General features: G+C 34.1%; 2 protein-coding genes across 5 annotated transcripts in view; one reads left to right on the plus strand and one right to left on the minus strand.

Moving 5' to 3' along the window:
* Window positions 1-3295, minus strand: part of LOC124428635 — a 30589-nt gene extending 27294 nt beyond the window's left edge. Inside the window, exon 1 of one of the 3 annotated variants that reach the window (XM_046972916.1) lies at window positions 3115-3295. The gene's annotated coding sequence lies outside the window, so the exon portion shown is untranslated. Of the gene's footprint in view, window positions 1-3109 lie in introns of all 3 variants that reach the window. The other 2 variants (XM_046972909.1, XM_046972908.1) reach the window with 2 other exon arrangements.
* LOC124428632 (tyrosine-protein kinase transmembrane receptor Ror) overlaps window positions 1-21839 on the plus strand; it is a 185921-nt gene that overhangs the window by 66253 nt on the left and 97829 nt on the right. The gene's annotated exons all lie outside the window — the stretch shown is intronic.

Below are 21839 nucleotides of genomic sequence, written 5' to 3' on the forward strand. Positions count from 1 at the left end.
TTTAGATTATTTTACGCGGAATGAAAAATTCGATTTAAGACCAAGAAATATATATATATATATATATACATAAGTCGTTCTCTCAGCTAATTGAATTCGATCAAAATTGCTGCTCTAATTGCAGCGTCAAATTTCTATCCATCTATTTATCTATTTATCTATCTCTTGTACACGTGATCTCTCATATAATTCTCACCTTCAAAAGTTGTTCATCTTTCTCTCTCTCTATTTTCAACCCTTTAATCTCATTTACCCTATCCATCCCTCCCTCCTTGTTCCGCATACTTTTCCTCTCTTCCTAAAGGCCGAACTTTCGAGTTTGCGGAACTGAATCTTAAGTATCCGGATCTTCTATTCCCTCCTTCGTTTTCACCATCTCACCCTCTTTCTCTCTCTTCAATTTAAACTTCGGTCACGAATGTTATATCGTCGTGCCCTTGAAAGCGGGTTAACTCAGGACGAATGGGGTGACATTCGCGAATCGCGTGACACTTTATTATCGAAATTATTAAAAAGTGAAATCCGATGAAAAGGAAAACGATATCGTTCCTGTTATATCCAATGTTGTCTCTCTCTCTCTCTCTCTCTCTCTCTGTCTTTCTTTATCTCTCTCTTTTTTTTTTTTGAGATCGAGAAGAGGCAAGTGAAAAAAAGTTGGCGCAATAAATTCATCGTCGCTCTGTCGTCGTTATCGTTAAAAACGTTGAGAGAGATATAGACAGAGAGAGGGAGAGGGAGAGAGAGTGTGTGAGAGAAGGGATGAGAAGGGGCAAAGAGGAAGTAAGAACACACGTCTACGATAGAATATTTCTTACTCTAAAACTCCTCATGAGATTTCTTAGGATCATATTTTAACCATTCCCCTCTATCCTCATCACGTTACTCTCCCTCACACACCCTCCACTTTTTCTTCTTTTTTCTTTTCAACTATTAGATATCGCGATGAAAACTTTATGATTCGATCGTATATTTATTTACTTTTTTTCTTTCTTCCTTTTTTTTTTCTTTTTTTCGTTTCGTTTCGTTTCGTCGACGAAAATCTCAATGTCGTTCTCTCGCGTTTCCTTTTTCTATCTCTTTTTCTCTCTTTTCTTTATTTTTTTTATCTTGTTTCTTTTTTTATAACTCGAGTACAAATTTCGTTTCTTCACATTTGAGATGATGGGATTCGAATCGATGATAGAGAATAGACGCGCGTATACACATAAATACACATAGAGAGACACAAACATACAACACATAGGATAAACGACATTTTCCTTTCATTCGTCGTGTTTATATCTTCTTGTTTATATACTATCTCCAAGTTTGTTTCTTTCATTTTTCTTTTTTGTTCTTTTCTTTTTTAATTATTTTTCTTCTCTTTTCTCTTTGTTTTCTTTTTTTTCGTGTAGAAGAACTATTTAGAAGAAAAGGAACAAGATTTACTTTGTGATTTTCATTGTCAGGTAGAGAAAGACGGAAAGAGAGAAAGAGACAGAAGATTTCTCTATTGTTTATCACTGACCCACTAATCGAACAAAGAAGAGAAAGGACATTAGTTCCCTTTTATCGTTACTTTACGCCTCGTTATCACCTTTCTCATCTTTCCTATTGCAAAATCTTTGTAATATCTATAATACATATATACATATATATATATATATATATATATATATATATATATATATATATATACATATGTACTTAGTACCACATATTTACGATGTAATTTAACCGACAAAGAAAGTTAACGAGAAAAGAAAAGAAAAGAAAAGAAAAGGACAAAAATAAGAAGACAAAAGAAAAGAGGAAAGAAAAGAGGAAAGAAAAAAGAAAAGAAAAGAAAAGAAAAAAAGAATAAATAAACAACAAAGAAAAGAGAAAATGGTGTTGTACGAAGAAAAAGCGTTAAGTCAAGCGTCGTTTGCCCTCTCTTGGTCTGTACGGGCTGACAATCATCGAACAGCTGACACACGCGGTCGCACGATAAAAATAGACCCTTCCAGAGAGGGAGAGCGAGAGAGAGAGAGAAAGAAAGAGAGAAAATCGAACTTTTACGGGTCAGAGAGACGAATAAACGTGGCGCTCGCGCACGCGAATAAAAGAAAAAGAGAACAACATAGAAAGAGGAAGATAGAGATAGAGAGAGAGAGAGAGAGACGGAAGTCGTCGTAGATCGATTCCGGAATCTTTCGAGAATTTCAACGATCGAAAAAATTGAAGAATATTCTTACGAGAGAGAGAAATAGTCAAAGAGAAAAGAAATAGAAAAAAAACAAAACAAAATTAATGAAACGAAAAACACACATTAAGAAAAAGGAAAGAGAGAAAAATAAAAAACTATAAAAATTCTATCTATCCCATCATCATTCTTCTCCATCTCACTCTCCTTCACTTCTTTCTTCTCTTTCTTGTCTCTTTTTTTATCAACCCTCTATCCCCTCCTCGTTCTCTCGTTTACCCTCTCTCTTCTAACCCACATCTCGCACATTATCCATTTTTTTTCCCTTTTCTTTTCCTTTTCTCCTTCTTTTTTTTTTTTATTTTTTTTTTCTTTTCTCGAGAGCACGTATTCGATTAGAATGCGACTAAGCTTAGTTTTCTATCGACGCGTAAGACGACAAATAAAAAAAAAGAAACAACGGCGAAAAGAATGAATGGAGATGCCTCGAATAACATTCATAATAGAGTCCACGCGATTCCGACCGAGAGCACGTTCTTTTCGTCTCTCTTTCTCTCTCTCTTTTTCTCTATCTGTTTCTTTCTGTTTCTGTCTCTCTTTCTCTCTCCTTTCTCCCTCTCTCTCTCTCTCTCTCTCTCTCTCTCTCTTTGTCTCTGTCTGTTTCTTCTGTCTCCCTTTCTTTTAACTTCTTTTCGATCTATACGACCCACCCTCTCGTTCGGAAGCAGAAGTAAAACTCAAGAAAATGTTCCAACGACGATTGACTTCATCTTCCGGTCCGATCCTTCGCGAACGTCACTGAATGTCTCATTTTTCTGTTGCTTTTTTTTCTTTTTTAATAATAATAATAATAATAATAATAATAATAATAATAATAATAATAATAGTAATAGTAATAATAATAGTAATAGTAATAATAATAATAATAATAATAATAATAATCACCCAACTCGAAAGAGATGACAGGAAATTTCTTCTGACTTGTGTATCTTCTTCCTCTTCTTTTTCTTCTTCCACTTGTTCTCCTTTTTTCTCTTCGCCTTCTTCGTCTTTTTTCTTTTTCTTTCCTTTTTTTTTTTTTATATTTATTTCCTCCTTTTCCCTTCTTCACTGTCTCTTCTTCCACGTGTCTCCTCCTTCCTTCTCGCTCTCTCTCTCTCTCTCTCTCTCTCTGGTTTTTTCTTTACTTTCCTTCTTTAAATCCTTTTCACACGACGATCACTGCTCCCCTGTTTTATTTCTCTCTCCCCCCTTTCTTTTTTTCCTTGTTTTCTCTTATTTTCTTTTTATTGCCCTAATTTTTTTCCCTCTTCTCCCGTCACCGGTATCCTCTCGCCTCATCCCCATAACTCTCCCTTCCACCCTCTGTTCCACCCTCGAATTTAGGTTACACCTCCTACTTCAAGCTCCCGTTCCGTTTCTAAAGTATAGCAAAAGTATAAAAGAAAGATGAAAGTGAAAGAGTCTCCTTCCTCCCTACCTACCTCCCTCCCTCCCTTCCTTCCTTCCTTACTTTCTCTTATCCACCCACAACGAATGCTCTTTCCTCTTTTTCTAATTCTCTAAAACCCCGTCCCCGGAACCCCCGCTTGGTTATTTCCTCCCGTCTTTTTTTTTTTTTTTTTCCTTTCCGTTTATATTCTTTCTTCCTGCGGAACGCAAGCACTAGAACGGCGTGCGGAATTCGAACCGGGGTTTCGATTTGTTAGCGGCACCCGCTTGGAGCTGGTCGGCATAACTGCGTTCGAGTAGACCGCTCGCTCCCGAATTCTCCCTCTTCCTCTTTCATCCTCTCTCTCTCTCTCTCTCTCTTTTTCTCTTACTCTCGCACCTTCTGCACTCCTCTCTCTCTCTCTCTCTCTCTCTCTCTCTCTCTCTCTCTCTCTCTCTATCTATCTATCTTACTCTGTCTCGCTTACTCTGTCTGGTGGCCTCCTTTCTCGCTCTCGCTCTCCTTTTTCCCTCTCTCCCTCTTTCGTAAACACCTCTACCCTCCTCCTACTCCTTCTTCTTCTTCTTCTTCTCCTTCTCTTCCTCCTCCTTCTCTTCGATCCAAACCCGCTATCTTACCGATCTAAAATTACCGCAGAAACGATGAACGTCGCACTCTCTCGTTCTGTCTCCCTCTCTCCCTCTCCTTCTCTCCCTCTCCTTCTCTCTCGCTCTCTCTCTCTCTCTCAGTCATTCTTCGCCACCGAGTTTTCCTCTTCCTCTCTTCCTTCTTTCTCTCTTCCTTCTCAGCTTCCTCCCTCTGACCTCTCGCGTGCTTTTCATCGCACACGCGCTTCCAAAAAGGAGTGTCGGGGTGAGCGACTCGTTCTTCTTTCTCTCTCTCTCTCTCTCTCTCTTTATCTTTATCTTTCTTCCTCCCTTATTTTCTCAGTTTCTTTCTATATCGCCTTCGATTACCAGTAGATCATGTTTATGGATCGATATCTCGACATTTAGAGAGAGGACGAAGGGGAACACTCGATCGATACACACACCCACACATGTATGTATAAATGTATGTATATGGATAGCTCGTTGATCAATCAGATCCTTTAGATCGAATTGCTCGTTTGATCAATAAAATATCGATCATGATAAAGAGGTTTGAAACAGATTATCACTTTTTATCATAAGCGATGAGACAAAAGGGAGAGAGATAGAAAAAGATAGATAGAGAGAGAAATAATTAAGTACTTATCTATACACACAGAGTATTTGTAATATACTCTGTGTATTCATTGAATAGTTGAGATACAGAGAAAGAGAGAGAGAGAGAGAAAAAAAAATAGAAGAAGAAGATGAGGAAAAAAAGAAAAGATTTCGTAAACATATTGATATAATCCATACATATTTTTTTTCTACGTAGATATTCTAAACAATTCGAATCGTATAAATTCCAAATTAAAACTCTACGTAATTCTACGAAATCGCGAAAACAAAATCTTTCGAATGATTTTACGAGTTAGAATATTTTTCTTTTCCCTCTCTCTCTCTCTCTCTCTCTCTCTCTCTCTATGCCTCTCTGTCTTTCTCTCTCTTATTTTCTACGACGTGTCGAAACTATCTTTGTTTAGTTCGAATTCTCGATTTTTAGAGTCCACAATGGCGTAGTATGTGCACACGTTATGTCCTATAAATTTCTGTTGAGTGTTTCACGCGTCATAAACTTATGAATGAGATTGAGAGAGAAAGAGAAACACAAAGAGAGAGAGAAAGAGAGAATGGTTCGAACGTAAGCTTTTGTCAATGCAAAAACGAAGGTAATCAAACACATTGAATGAATATAGGTGGGAGTCGTCATCATTTCAGTATTTCATCTCAGACGATGAGAAATCGTTCCTAACGTTTTATCGATCCTCCTACGAAAGAACACTTGACGTAAATTTTCCATTAATGATCCTCTAACACGCACACATACGCATACACAGTGAACGAGAACGAGCGAGAACAACCAAGAGAAATAGAGAGAGAGAGAGAGAGTAAAGATCCTTCCACAAAGAGAATATCTAAGTTGAAATCGCTCGACTTTATTATTTTCAAAGCTTATACTCACGAATTATAGGCAAGTACTTACACATACATATTTATACTATTCGTTTTGCCAAATTCAATCAAGTGTTGATTTCTATTCATGTATTTACCGAAATAAATTCGTGACTTTGAACGCACCTGTCGCGTTTCTATTTCGATATTTATTTTATATATAAGTCCGTATGTATGTATGTATGTATAAATTATTTAATTTCGCGATTAATCTAAAAGATTTAAACAATATGTTTAAAAAGAAAGTGCGAGAGAGAGATAGAGAGAGAGAGAGAGAGAGAGAGAGAGAATATGCATTAGATAACATTTAGTTATCACTTTCGTTATCAGGATTCTAAAAAAATTGTCCCGTCACAAGGCTCCTATCATCGCCTAGATATATATATATATATATATAATACATACATACATATATTGAATTCGTTCGACGGCCGAACGTTTTCCTATGCGGCTTTGCCAAAAACAACGGGTGAATAATTTCAGTCGTCTCTCGTGATAAAAAGAGAGAGATAGATAGACATAGACAGAGAGAGAGAGAGAGAGAGAGAGGGATAACAAGTCGGTGGGGTCGAAAAATTGCATCCTTTACGTCACGCCGTGGAAAATGCATATGCATATATACGCTCCCACGTAAAACGCTTGAAAACGTTCGTATTCCGCAGGCGATGCTGTGATGCCGACGATATTTTGGCGAGCACCTAAATAGGAAGGCACCGTCACCAGTAACACGCGAGCACATGACCATTCCCAGGACCTTCCGTTTCCTCGTTCTAACGCGATATTGTATTCTACTTTCTCTCTCTCTCTCTCTCCTCTCTCTCTGTCTTTTTCTCTCTTTTGCTTTATCTCTGTCTCCCTTTTTTTTCGTACGTACAGAAAGAATGAGAGAGAGAGAGAGAGAGAGAGAGAAAGGGAAAGGGAGAATGGTCGCTCAGCTCGGAGTTTTAATTAACCGGTTTGTTTGTTTGCAGCAGTTTGCCATCCCTGAAACTCTTACATAGACACGTACTACTACGTTTCTGTGCATTGATATATATATATATATATATATATGTATGTATGTATGGATATATATGTATATAGATGGATAGGTGGGTGGATAGGTGGATGATTGTTTGGATGTAATGTATATATGTACTTATGTATGTGTGTATGTATTTTATATACATATATTTATGTACGAATGCGTACAATTATAATTGGAGATGGTCTCCGATATATTTACGTCCTTCTCTAAGGATTTCTTTCTGATCCTGGATTTATCTGGACAATTACACGATCTAATTAAATTACATTCGTTTAATTTTTAAGATCGTATAACGCGCGTTATGATTTAATCTGTAGGAAACGATGATCGATAAATTAAACGAATAATCTTATTTTCACATATTTGATAGAAGATCGAAGATCGAGAGAATATTTTCTTTTTTCTTTAACTTTTTGTTACAACGAATCGAGAAGAGTTCCTTTAAGGAATAAAAAGAAGAAAAATAAAAAAGGAAATAAAAAATGAAAGAAAAAAAAAATAGAAAAAGAAAATCCAAGAAACTTTTGAACATTAGTATTAGATAAAATATGTGCAAGTTTATGACGTTAGTTTATAGCCATCGTTAATTCATTGACTGATAGAAATCCATCTGTGTGCATGTATGTATGTACATATATATCTATGTATCTATCTATGTATGTATTTATATATGTACGTACATACATCGTTCTCAAAACTCGCCAACAGCAAAATTACATTTTTTTCCGAAGGGCTTTCGTATCGTTATCCCTCCTCCTCCCTTCTTTTTCTGCTACCCTTTACCCCTTCCTCAAACATTGCGCGTTACCGAGCTTCATCCCCTTCTCTCTCTCTCTCTCTCTCTCTCTCTCTCATTTCGTATAAAATAATAACGAACCTGAGTCGATCTCGCTGGTTAATAATTAGTGATCATAGTATTGGCTTCGAGAGTAGGAAAATTCGTCGCCATGTTGGGAAAATAATTCATATATATATATATATATATACATATATATGTACGTGTATATATGCGTACGTGCGTATGTATCTCGATGCTGATTAAAAAGTGCGTCGAAAGAAAAAAAAAAAGAAAAAAAAAAGAAAAAAAAAGAAAGAAAAATTCCCCCTTCCTCCTCCTCTCTCTCCCTCTCTCTGTCTGTCTTTCCCTCTTTTCCCTTTTTTTTTTTCCTTTTATTTTACGTTCACTCGCGACGACACACGCTTGATGAATTCCGCTTTTTTTTTCTCTTCTTCTTCTTCTTCTTCGTCTTCTTCTTCTTCCTCCTCAAACGACAATTCCTTTCGATGAAATTTTCAAAAGTCCCGAACGAACGAAGCCAAGAGAGATATGTCCTCCGCACGAATATTTAACGTGCGAATTAAATCGTACGCGTTTGTCTCGTCTCGTTTTGCCTCTTTCTCTCTCTCTCTCTCTTTCTCTGTACGCGTACTACGTGTAAGGGAACAAGAGAAAGAGAAACAAAAAGAGAAAGAGAGAGAAAGAGATTACTCGTTTCATCTATGGAGAGACGCGCGTTTTGTTCATTCCGCGTTGAACGGGAGCGCGAGCGCGCGCGGTAACATCGAGTTAATTAAACTTTCAGTACGGCGAACAGGAGAAACGCAACAATTTTTTGTTGGTCGATATTTTCGATAGGCGCGAGTCTATTCTCTTCTTTTTTTTCTCTCTTTGTCTCTCTTTGTCTTTCCCTCTCTCTCTCTCTCTCTCTCACTCTCTATAGTCTCTCTTTCCATTTCTCCTGGATACTCGGTCTGTTATGAATTTTTCTCTTCGTTATTTTTCTTTCTCTCTCTCTCTCTGTCTATTTTTTTTTCTCCTTTCTCGTTTCGTTTGATACTCACTCGTTCTACGCGATGAATAATCGAGCATCCGAGACGAGTTTCTCGAGTAATTAAAAAAAAACGACTATTTCGATGGTAGTAGAGAAAAAGAAAAAGAGAGAGAGAGAGAGAGAGAGACGACGACGACGACCACGACGACGAGAGTGAAAAATATATTTCATCTTTGTCATCTAATATTTTATCGAAAGCAACCAACGATCGATCGTATCTTTTCGAAAAAAAAAAAAAAAAGTAAAAATAAATCGAATGTCAATGACAGCGAGTCATGTTCGTCGTTTGATGATCTAAGAGGTTTTTTTTCGACGGGACAAATTTTTCACGCGTTCTTTCGTAATTTCTCGACAGCTAACGAAAAAAAAAAAAAAAACAAACACACGGACGCAAAGACATTTTTCATCGATATCCCTTTGGACCTGTTGAAAGGAAAACATTGCGGCGTAAAAGAAGAAGAAGAAGAAAAAAAGGCTAAAGAAAAAGAAAAAAGAGAAAATGAAAAGCTCTCTTTTTATCTTGTTTATTTTAATCCTATTCGAGACACCCGTGTGTGTGTTTGAGTATATACGTATGAAAAATAATAATTTAATGAAAAAGAAGTATAACTACGTGTAGAAAGGAATGCGTTTATGTGAACAAAAAAGAAAAACAAAATTAATATATTTCACTTAATAAAAATATAGACAAACAAATAAAAAGAGTTTATATGATGTGATCGATGATCGATGTAGAGAGAAGATCTTATCGCATGCCACGGTCAAATAGATTTTAATTGTTTATAAGGGGCGAAGGGAAAAGAGAGATAGAGAGAGAGAGTGAGAGAGGGACTTGATAATATATATATATAATAGTATATTGTCGATAGAAGTAAATATAAATAATATCGGTAGCATGGATTTACATACACACATATACATACAGAGTGATATGTATCGTTGAGAAACAGACAATCGAACAACAAGACAAGCAAAGAAGGAAGATGTATGTATCTATCTATGTATCTATGTATGCATGTATATATGTATGTATGTATGTAGCTTTCGATTCACATGGCGCACCATTAAGCACGGTGAGGAGCCCTTACTATCGTCCCGGACCAATCCCCGACTATTTCAAACCCAGTGAAATCCCTTGGGTACTACGAATCGGTGGCCATGCGACAAATTAACTTGAATCGTAACATCGGACTCTAGGACCCTAAGTGAGAGAGAGAGAGAGAGAGAGAGAGAGAGAGATCCTGTGTGATGCAATCCAGTGGGACACTCGGCCCTTCTGAACTTTCCCAACCATCCGGACCAATAACCAACACAGGACGTTTCGAGAGATCTCGTTAAACTAATTAAGCTCGATTGCTCGAACGATTTCGTTCGGAAAACTTGAAATTATATAAATATATATATGTATATATATGATTTTCAACAGTTTTATCATTTGATAATTAATTTGTTAATATCTTTTATGTTTATTTATCAATATCTTTTATTAATATTTTCATTAGTAATTTAATTATTAATATTTATTTATTTATTCTTTATACGGAATCTTCTTTTTTTTTCTCTCTTTTTTCTTTTCGAAAAACGTCGGGACAAATAAGAATTTTGTCAAAATTATTTTCTATCAGATAATTAGAATGTCAGCAGAATTTTGTCGTGAGCTATCGACATAAAATTTACTTAAAAAAAAAATCACTAGATTCCCTAATAATCCTAGTGAATATTTTTCGTTGGAACATTATATATACGTGTGTCTATGTAATAAATGATTTTTTTCGATCATCATCAAGGGTATATGTTTTCGATAGATTACTTGAACGCGTTTCGTTTACACGTGAAGAAAAAATAATAAACAAAAAAAAAAAGAAGAGAAAAACAAAGGAAAAATTCTGAAGGAAAAAACGTCAGCATTGATTTTTGGAAGTTAAAAAGACGCCAATAGATAATTCATTCGGAAATCTTTCGTTTATTACGAAAGCTACTCATCTCTTTCTCGTATCGAGCAAGGTTCGGTGTGCCACTCGCCGTGGCAGGTTAATCAATTATTTATCGTCACGATTAGTTCGTCCGACGAATAGGGGGAGAACGTTCACTGGCGTTAACCTGTTGCTTCGGTTGACGGATTTATTACCTACCGTCGATGAATATTTCAATGTGGATGCCTACCTTACTCGGCATTAAACTCGGTAAGAAGAGGTTGGATACAAGGACAGCAAATACTTAACTTGACAATGATCGTCAGACGATCTTTGAAATATTTTATTTTACCAATCGTAATTTTCATCTTACAATTCGGAATTTCCCAAGTTAACGTTGACAGCAGTTCTCAGTATTTCAAATTTAAAGAAAAAAAGAAAAGAAAGGAAGAAAAATGAGATACCAAAAAACGTAGATTCGTAATCCTTGTATATTTCGTTATAAAAAAAAAAAAAAAAGAATAAAAGAAAGAATAGAAAGGAAGAAAACAAAATTTTAAAAACCTCTCATCATGCTTGAAATACTAACAACGTGTGGAGGTTTGTCGTACGGATATAACAACTTTATAATATAAAATAATCTTAATTTGTAAAAGTTTCATTGGATGAAGTTTACTTCGATAAAATTTTCCTAGAACTTAAATTGTCACTAAAAAGTTGTTAGAATTGGCTAACCGCAGCATTAAATGCAGACATTGCGTACATAGTCCTACGAAACTACTTGTGCATTTTCTCTGGAATACCGCCTAAAGGCATTTCAACGAGAACCACCTTCAGATGCTGCAAGTATTCTCACTAAAAGTGTTTCTTATTCGTCCATTGGGGTCTCGTAAACGGAGGCTTTTTATATAAAAATCCCGTCGCCCCTATTCCCGTCCCCGCGTCTGGCTTTCCTTTAAAAGAAGTAATCAAGTGACGTCAAAGTTTCATACCAATTCAGGACTACTTTGGTGAACATCAAATTCGAAAGTTACTCTATTCCGCACCACCTCCCCCAATCTTTTTACCACTCAACCTCACAATGAACATGTTACTTAAATTTGTCGATAAACTTTTGAAAAACAATGACATACAAAATTACGAATTAAATTCGATCATCGAGATGATGAACACGTGTTTTGTATTTCAATTTTTTTTTTCCAAACAAATTTAACCATTCGCAAATCATCAAGTTTCTCTAAAATGAATTCTTCCTTTTTTTTCGAAATAAAAAGTAAAAAAAAAGAAAATATAAAAAGAATAAATAAATAAACAATGTATTAAAAATTAAAAATTTCAAATACACGGTATATTATCGAAATTATCCATTGATCGCTGATCAATGATCCATAGCTGACGTCAATCTGAAATCATGGATTTTTAAGGAAATCACGCTTTTTAGAATTCGAAACGAGTTGTAAGACTCGTTTTAGGAACAACTTATTTAATAATAAAGAATATAATTGGCTCGATTTAACTTGTACTGTTATAACCTCTCTCGAACAAATTCATGCGATTATTACATGAATATGTATATGAAATTATCCCAAGCTGTTTGCAGGAGAATGCATTGAGTTACGTATACATTATTTAGTAAATTCATACAATTTTCATACTATACTCAGTTAGTTGGTATTTATATTATACATTTATATTATATTTAGCAGTATACTGTTATATACGTATTACATATTATTTTATGTTAGTCTTTCTATCAAGTAGAATAATAATTTTTAATTGCGTGGGAATAAATTTAAAACATTTCATTTTATTTTTATTGCTTGAGATGCTTAAGGGAACAATTTCGTAGAGGAAAAAAAAAACAGATTTCCAAAATGGATGGAATTTGTTTCTTGCAGATTTACAGGAAAAATTTGTAGGGGAAAAAAAATGGAACGATCGATTGATTCAATTCCTTTCGACCATTTTTTTTTTTCTTTTTTTTATTTTTATTTTTAGTCACAATCATGGATTCGTACGAAAGCACGTACGTATTAGGATTTTGGCATCGTCTCAGATAACCATGGCGAAGGGAGTGAAAGTCGAGAAATGGGATGGAATGGAGGTTGAAGGTTCAGAGGGTGGCTGGTGGGCAATAGGGGGGAGGGGGTTAAGGATGGGACGTTATCAACGGCTAACGAGTTTCTATTGTCCTCGAGGAGGTATCATAACAATAGGAAAAGGCTTGTATTATTTCTAAAAGTCGAATCAAGAAAAGTTTCGGCGCTTAAGTTTGTTGAACATTGTGCAACCATATAATCCACTTCCTCCGTCTATTTCTATATTTCTTTCTTCTTCTTCCTCTTTTTCTTTTTATTCTTCATTTTATACCGAAAGACCATAGAAATCTCAAGATTTTTTGTCGTTGCGTTTAAAAGAGGATCGATACCGTTCTAGGATATTTTTCCATTTTTATGGTGATCGTATAAGTCCATCGAAATCTTACGATTTTTCATTGTATGCGTTTAGAAGAGGATTTGAAAGGAATAGAAAAAAAAAAAAAATTGTAGGAATCGTGAGAGTTAATACAAAAGATGTAAACGAACTAATCGCAAGATATCTAATCTCAACAAAGATTTTACAAATTTACATAGAAGATAATCGTTCTGTGCTTTTTTTCATCTTCATGATCGATCGTAAAATCGATTGATAAAAAGATATGACATATAAGATTTATAATATATACGCACGTATTCGAAAAGTTGTACGATCTCTTTCTCGTTTCAAAGAAAAGAAAAGAAAAAGAAAAAGAAAAAGAAAAAAAAAAAGAAAAGAATGAATAGAAAGAAGTAATTTTTTTCGTAGTAAAATTTAGCTTCTAAGAAAAATCTTTCCTGCGGTATTCGCAGGATCCGCAGTATGAGCGGCTTATCTTTGGAGTTTCGTCGAAGTATAGTAGCAGCTTTCGTTCCAACCTCTCTCTCTCTCTCTTTCCCTTTCCCCACCATTCGAACCCCTCTTTCTCATCCTCTCTTTTTATCCCTCGTATCTATCCTCTCTTTCTCTCTATCTACCGAGCACTATTCGATCGTTATCTAAACGATCTCTTGGTACGCTCGAGCTAGCATGGTCGAAGCGAAGATAACGCAACATCTGCCAGGATCACCTACGTCCAAGAGGATCCAAGTGGAAAACGACCGTCTGGAAAGCTCACTCCCTTATTCTGGAGTCCTCTTACTTTCCTTGAAACGACTTCGAATTAACTCTTTTCATTGTTACGTTATTAGACCGCAGGAGAAGGATAGAGAATGAGAGAGTACGATAATGGGATATATCTCTATATTACTCTATCTTTATCTTTCTCTCTCTCTCTCTCTCTCTCTTTTTTTTAATGGCTGCGTGTATAGGGGTTTTTTTTTAACTATTAATCAACGTTTTAACAACTATATCTAATTTTTCGTAAATAATGTATAGATAAATATAAAAAAGAAAAAGTGATTTCTTTTGAATGTAAGTAAAATCTCAGAGACGAGATGTGTAAGGGTGGAAAAAAAGAAGAACAAAAATGAAAAGATTTCTTTGAATCGACCTGTATGTCTTTTCAGTTGTTTCTTTTCTTTTTTTTTTTTCATTTCCCTTCCCATCTTTTTTTCTGTTTTTTTTTTTTTTTTTTTTTCTTTTTCTGCCATCGAGCGTAAGTAAGTAATTTCAAAGAAGAGACGTGAGGAGTAAAGAAAAAAAGAAAGAGTAAAAAATAATCTCTTTGGATCGACTCGACGTACGTCTTTTTTATTTTTTTTTTCTTTTCTTTTTTTATTTATCTTCTCCTTTTCCTTTTTCTTTCATCGAACATATCGTAGTTAATTCAATTATCAATAAGACGTTGATTTCTTATAAAAGTGAGTAATTTCAAAGGAGAAAAGATGCGAGGATTCGAAAATGGAAAAATGAAAAATAAAAAGAGGTAGAAAGGGGAAGAAAAAAAGAAGAACGATCAGAGGTAGAGGGAAGCCTTCTAAACAAACTATTACTTCGAACGTACTCAGTTGTTTTAAACTTAAGAAATCAATAGTCGGTTCCTTCGAGTCGTTTCATTTTCATCTCTTTGGAGTAACTTCGAGCTCGATCGAGGAGGAACGTGGAAAAGAATCTCGAAGAAATTGCCGAGGCACTTGCAAGTTTTCTCATACAAAAGGAGGGAAGAAAAAAAAGTGGAGAGAGAGAGAGCGAGAGAGAGAGAATGTACCTGCTGTTGCAGACTACTTTGATATAAAAAAAAAGAAAAAAAAAAAAGAGAAGAAAAAGAAAATTACTATATTGATTAATTACAAAAGAATCATATATTTTATTCGATGCATGGGCCATTTAAATAATATCGTAAAATTCCTTTTATATTTTTTCTCAATTTTTATAAATGAATATTTATAAATATTTATTATAAATTCGACGTTCTGATCGAATCAGAAATTAAAAATAATATTAAAAATAATCAATTAATTTTCTATTTATATAAGTGCACACGAAGTAATAATTGTAAAAGACAATAACGAGCTACCTAGAATTGAGAATGTCGAATAGAGTGATATATACCTCTTATCTATTTATATATACAGACACAGCTACACATATACGGTTTCGTACATATAGTAAATGTAGTATACGTTCTATGGTGTCTACGTTTCGCAATGATATGCAAGAAGAGGAATGCCAATCGATTCCGCCTACGCCGTTTTAACTTCGTGCTCGCAAACATACACGTGTATATATATATATATATATATATATATATATATATATATATAAGCATACATGTACACGTGGAATGATAACACGTGGAATGATAACACGTGGTATCTAATAGATCGTACACCTAGAATTTTCTTAATCGAGTTCGAGATACGTTGTACATATGCAGCATCGAATTTCTTCTTCCTTTGACTCGTATAAAACTTATTTTATACACATACACATACACGTACGTACCTACGTAAATGTAGACACGTACACATCTACGTTACTTTTAAAGAACGCAAAGTGAATTTCCATTCGACAGGAGAGAAAGAGAAGAAGGAGAGAGAGAGAGAGAGTGAGGGAAGTGGGTTCGAAGTGTGGGTGTAGTAGGTGTGGATGAGAAGAAAGGGGAAAGGGAGGTGAGGAGTATCCAGACTCTATCCTTCGAACACGCTCTCGTTGTTCCTCCATTACACTTATTTTCCTCTCGTAGACGAGGGGAACCGAGGCGCGAAGTGTTCCTTTCGACGCTATTTGCACGAATCGAATCGAACCGAATCGAACCGAGTATTTTTTTCTATGTTAGACTAAATTATTCCGTATAGATGAATCCAAAATTGTATGGGAATATATATTATATATATGTATATTAAATTCCAATAACCAACCAAGCAAGCAACAAACAAACGAGAAAAAAAGAAACAGGAAAAGAAAAGAAAAAATGAAAGATACAAAAGTATCGAAGAGGAGGAACATATTGAAAGAGGTCCGGAGGTCAATAAGAGTTAAGAGGACACCGAAGGAAAGTAAGCAAGCACGTGCTGCGAATAACGAAGGACTCTCTCTCTCTCTCTCTCCTTCCATCTATCTATCTGTCTTCCTTCCTCTTGAAGAAAAAAAAGCATCGAGCAAAGCCTGCTAGGCAGCTTGGCCGGCCCTTTAACGCTCGCCTTTATATTTGCATACGTCTCATTAGCGATCGTTAATTGTAAGTGGACTGGTAGGCACTCGTACTACCTTAAGTACTCCCACGGACCCTCTTTTTCCTCTTTATATATATATATATATATTATATATATCTCTTTCTCTCGTGTACTCTCTGTTTTTCTTACGGGATAATGAAGATATACACGCAGTGTTACGTTGCAGTACGATTAACCGGTCGCTTGCAGAGTTCTTTGCACTTGGAAAACGATAATAACGTGTACGTATATATTATATATATTATATATATATATATATATATACATATAATACCTAAGCGTCTGTATAATTAGACGTAAACGAGCACACGAGTGTGGTTTAAAGGTTTGAGTTTATATTGGAGAGTGTTTTTTTTTGATTTTTTTTGTTGCTTTTTTTTTATTAAGACTTACTAAAACAGCAGTTCATAAGCGAGATCGTTGTCTCAAGGAAGAATAATAAAATTGCATTGTATAATATTATATCGTATAACCGGGGAAGGACAAAAAAGAAATGGAAGAAGAATAAGAAGATATGTATCAATTGAAAGATAATCTCATGTATCTAATGTGTGTGTTTGTATGTATATATATATATATATATATATATATATATATATATATATAAATATGTATGTATATAAAATAATAATGTTAATTAATGTTAAAGTCAATAACGAGTTCGAAATCATAGACTCAAAAAAAGAAAAAAAATAATGAATTATATCTCCTAAGTATCACATATCGTTAAAGAATAATGACATCGTGTATCTATTATATATATATATATATATATATATATATATATATATATATATATACATATACATTAAAAAGAAAAAAAATAAATAAATAAGCAACGAACTGTTAATTTATATAGTAATCCTAGTTTAGTTAATCGTTATGTCGTAAAATTTTTGCAAATTATTTATCCGGTAGAAAATGCTTGTTATAACTTTTCCTTTTTTATTTTTCTTTTTTCTTTTATTTCTTCTTTTTTTTTTTTTTTTTACGACCATATGAACGACGTAAAATAGAAGAAAAAAAGATAAAAATTAAAGGAGACTTTGCTAATCGTTTGGTCTCTTCAGTTGGATATTTACGAGCGTACGATGTTTATAATTATCGAGATGGGGAGTCGATTAAAAGCCATGGTAGACATTCGAAAGGAGGCGGTAACGAAAGGAGAGTCGACGAGTCCAGTCCTCGTCGAGATGATCGTTTTTGCTCGTAAATGATGGGGAACTTAACAATTAATACGGTAATTAACGGTATGAACGATCGAACATGAACGTTCTTCTAATTTCAGCAATTTAATTAACGAATATAACATATGATCGATGCGAATATTATAAACGAAGCGGTACTCGTAAATAAGAGAATAATATATATATATATATATTAAATTTAGAAAAAATAAACTAATATTAAGTTCCCATAAGTTTTCTTAAAATAAAACCCATAGATTGTCGTACGAATCGATAAGAGATAGACAGATGGAAAGACAGATAGATAGATAGACAGACAGACAGACAAATAGATAGAAAGAGAAAGACAAAGAAAACGTGATTGGTCAAGGGCAAATTCTTTTATAAAGGGCCGGCGATAGGTGGCGATCGGTGAGTTGATGCACCACGTATAAATGCATTTAGGTGGCACACACGTTTCATCGAAGTTGCTTTTATGTTATCGACCCTCTCTCTCTCTCTTTCTCTGTGGAAATAACATCGATGCAGCAGTCGCATGAACGTCGTGCATGCCCGCACTAAGTGCATACTCGCACACGAACGAGCAACCCTTATATATGTAAAATGATGCAATGGTGCATACGAATCTGTAATAGTACATGTATATGGAACGCATGTACATACATACATACATACATATGTACATACTACATATATATATATATATATATATGTATGTATGTACATTTGTGGAAGAGAAGGAAGAGGCAGTAACGCAAACGATCCTATGTATGTTTCATTGCAAAGGCACGTGAATGGACTCTGGACGGTTCGAGAGTTTATACGCTCGAAATGGAGAATAAGGGAGAAAGAGAGAGAGAAAGATAAAGAGAGAGAGAAAGAGAATGGTGAAAGATCATTTCCACGTGTATCCGAGACACATCGTATTCCGCACGCCCATATAAATTCATTTTACATGGTTTTGTAGGTCTCTCAGTAGTCTTTAAAGATTTAAAACGAAAAGAAGATAAAAAATTACAGAAAAAAAAAAAGGAAAGAAAAGAAAAATAAAGAATAAAAACTCACCATTACCATCACGTCGGACTGTATTATCTTTCAATTCGATTTACTTTTCAAAATTCTTTTTCTTTCTTTTCTTTTCTTTTCTTTTCTTTTTTTTTTCCTTTTTCTTTTCTTTTTTAATTATTGAATCCTCAACAGAAATTGTTGGATAGGATTTCCTTTCAATGTAATTCAATCATACCTTTCGTTTCAACTTACCGAAGAATTATTTTTTTTCTTTGATCGATTATATTATCTTTCGTGAACGTCGTGAAAAAGATCATGCAATGATTTCTGAATTTTTTCGTTACGTGGAAATGTCGAAGTAAAAAAATGGTTTAAAAATCACTAACTGTGCAAAAAAACAAAAAAAAAAAAAAACAAATATTCGACTATATACTACAGTATAATTATACTGTTCGATAATTATTACGTCTCTCGTTTACTCGAGAAATGTTAATAAATTTTTTTTTTTTTTTTTTTTTTTTTTTTCTGTAATAAAAAAGACAAGACGCACGTAGGCGCGCGAGCGTACACACACACTCACACACAAATGCACGCAAGGAGAAGGACTACAGAAGGGTTGCTGAAGTAGGTAGTCACGAGTATGGTTTGAGTTTCGTGTCTCGTAAGTTTTCGGGGAAGATTTCGAATAGTTTGGAATCTCACGAGGACGACGACGACGACGAAAGAGAGAGAAAGAGGGTGGGAGAGAGGGAGGAAAAGAGACAGAAATAGGAGAATGTGAAGTGATGGTGGTGGTTAAAATGGTCGAGGTGCTCGTGATAAGGACAAGAAAATTAATTGTTTTAGGGCCAAGCGAGAAATTCCTTTTTGAAGAAGATCGTATAAATTTAACGTCGTAAAACTTAATTTAAAATGAACAAATATTTATAAACAAATAAATAACAATTAATTAACAAACGAGAAAGAGTTGCCATTGAGGCGACCAATTATTACATCTCTCCAATGATACTGATAATAATAATAATAATAATAATAATAATAATAATAATAATAATAATAATAATAATAATAAAATTAAATAATGTGTAACAACGATATGAACGGGTAAAAAAAAAGAAAGAAATAAAATAAAATAAAATAAAATAAAACAAAATAAAATAAAATAAAGTAAATTAGATAGGATATAGAAAGGACCTGCCTCCTTCATATCTCGAAGAGAATTATTTACCAAAGTTTCTGGGCACGCTCTAAAGGTGAAATTTATGACGGCCTTCGAGAAATTTATTATCGTATGGCAGAGATTTCGTGGTAAAAATATGACAAGGAGATATAGGGAAGAAAAAGGAGATAGAAAGTGAGAAAGAGAGAGAAGATGGCGAAGAGGGTGAGATAAAGTTTCACAACGAGCTGTTGACTCTCTCTCTCTCCTCTCTCTCTCTCTCTCTCTCTCCTCTCTCTCTCTCTCTCTCTCTCTCTCTCTTTCACTCTCTCTCTCTCTCTTTCACTCTCACTCTCTCTCTTTCTGTCTCTTGGACGTTCTATTGGTTCCATTATATATTATCTTTAGACAAGTTTCTTCGACCAATGAGAAAAAAGTTATATATAAAAAAAAAAAAAATGAACATAACTCATATGAGATTCTCCCATTAATGTTTGATTAAATGTCCTAAAAGAAAATAAAAAGATAAATTGTTTAAAAAAAAGTTTCATCATTTTTATTATACTCGCAATTTGTTTGTACATATTTCAAAAAGAAAAAAAGAAAAAAAGCGAGAAGGAAGAAAAAAGAAAAGCTAAAGAAAAATCTCATTAGTCTTGTGATTGCTATCATTTGTCACTATCATATATATATATATATAATACGTAAGTAATTAATTCTTCATTAGCGATAGATCATTGAAAATAGATAGCGAACGTAAATCACGTCTATTTCATCCCAGTAGCAGCATTATAAAAGCTCCTTTCAATATTACGACGGGTTCTTAGAGAAAGGATGAATAGAAGTAAACGTTAGGAGAGAAGAGAAAAAAAAGAAAAAAGAAAAAGTATGAAAAAAAAGAAAGAAAAAAAAAATAACCAAGAAGCTAGGGAGAAAAAAGTGAGCGAGTTTGATCGGTCGTTTGAGGTACTACTTTTTTAAAGTGGGGACACGCTCGTTCGCTCGATTTTGCTCTTCCAGAGGGAGATATCAGCAAAGTTTATTAGCCTTCCCTTCCCTTAGCCCCTTTTACCCTTCCAATCCCCCTACCTCAACCTTCCCCTTTACCTACGTTTGGAAAAAAGTTTTAAATGGAACGTCGTAAGAAGATTTAAACGAGGTATACGCTCGAGTGATCGCGCGATCGACGATTTTTTTATTTTTTTTTTTTTTTTTTTATTTTTTCTTTTCTTTTTTCTTTTTTCTTTTTTCTTATGGTCGTAAAAATTCCCGCGAGGTGTCGAGGAAATAACGCGGAAGGACACACACTCTCTCTCTCTCTCTCTCTATCCCTTTCGTAATAGTAGTAATAATAGATAGTACTTGACGTGTTCTATAGATAAAAGTAATGACATAAATCGATAAATCGTTTTAAATGTGTGAAAATTATCTCGTTTCATTATCTTTACCTTATCGTTCTTTTTTTCGATACGTTTTTCGTGATTGAGAATTTCTCTAGGACTACACTTCATCCTACAATCCTTCACCTCCCTTTTTTTTTTTTAACTCTTTAAGGTAAACAGTTTTAAAGAGAAAATAATAACAAAAACAAATTACAGAGAATTTTTTTAAATATATATATTATGTATATATATATATATATATATACACATATTATTTTAATAATTAATTATAGTAATTTTTGAATATAAATTATTAAGGAATATTGTATAAAAATAATATACGTGGAATATAATTTATTTATTTATTTATTTATTTTTTTTAATCATTGATTCACTTTGTCAATTAGATTCTCTAGATAAACATTTAATCGGCTAATCCATCTCACTTAGACGCGATAAATTTCTGAAGCTAATTAAAAAACGATTTTTTTCCTTATTCCTTTTCTTCTTCTTTTTCGTTCTCTTCGTCTTATTTTTCTTCGTTGTCCTTGTACAGGATGTAGGATATCACGTGTTCGTTTTACGTTCTTTTACTACGTATATATACGTATGTGTATTCTTTTCACGTAACCGAACGCGTGCCGTTGCAATTCTTATGACGTAAATTGAATTAAGATACTAGGTAGTCCTGCCAGAAACTACAGAGAAAAAAAAAAAAGAGAAAAAAAATTGCACTTTTGTTTATTTATTCCTCTTTTTTTTTTCTTTTTCTTTCTTTCTTTTTTTTTTTATATTTAGCTATCTATACTCAGATAGGCAATATTTAGAAGAGGAAGAAGGAAATAAAATAAAAAGAAATACGTAAGAAAGAAAGAACGAAAGAAGAAGAAAAAAAGAAGAAAGGATTGAAGAAGATATCGAGTTTAATGGCATTATGGGT

The sequence above is a fragment of the Vespa crabro genome, chromosome 13 (genome assembly GCF_910589235.1).
Source record: "Vespa crabro chromosome 13, iyVesCrab1.2, whole genome shotgun sequence".
NCBI classification, from domain to species: Eukaryota; Metazoa; Arthropoda; class Insecta; order Hymenoptera; family Vespidae; genus Vespa; species Vespa crabro.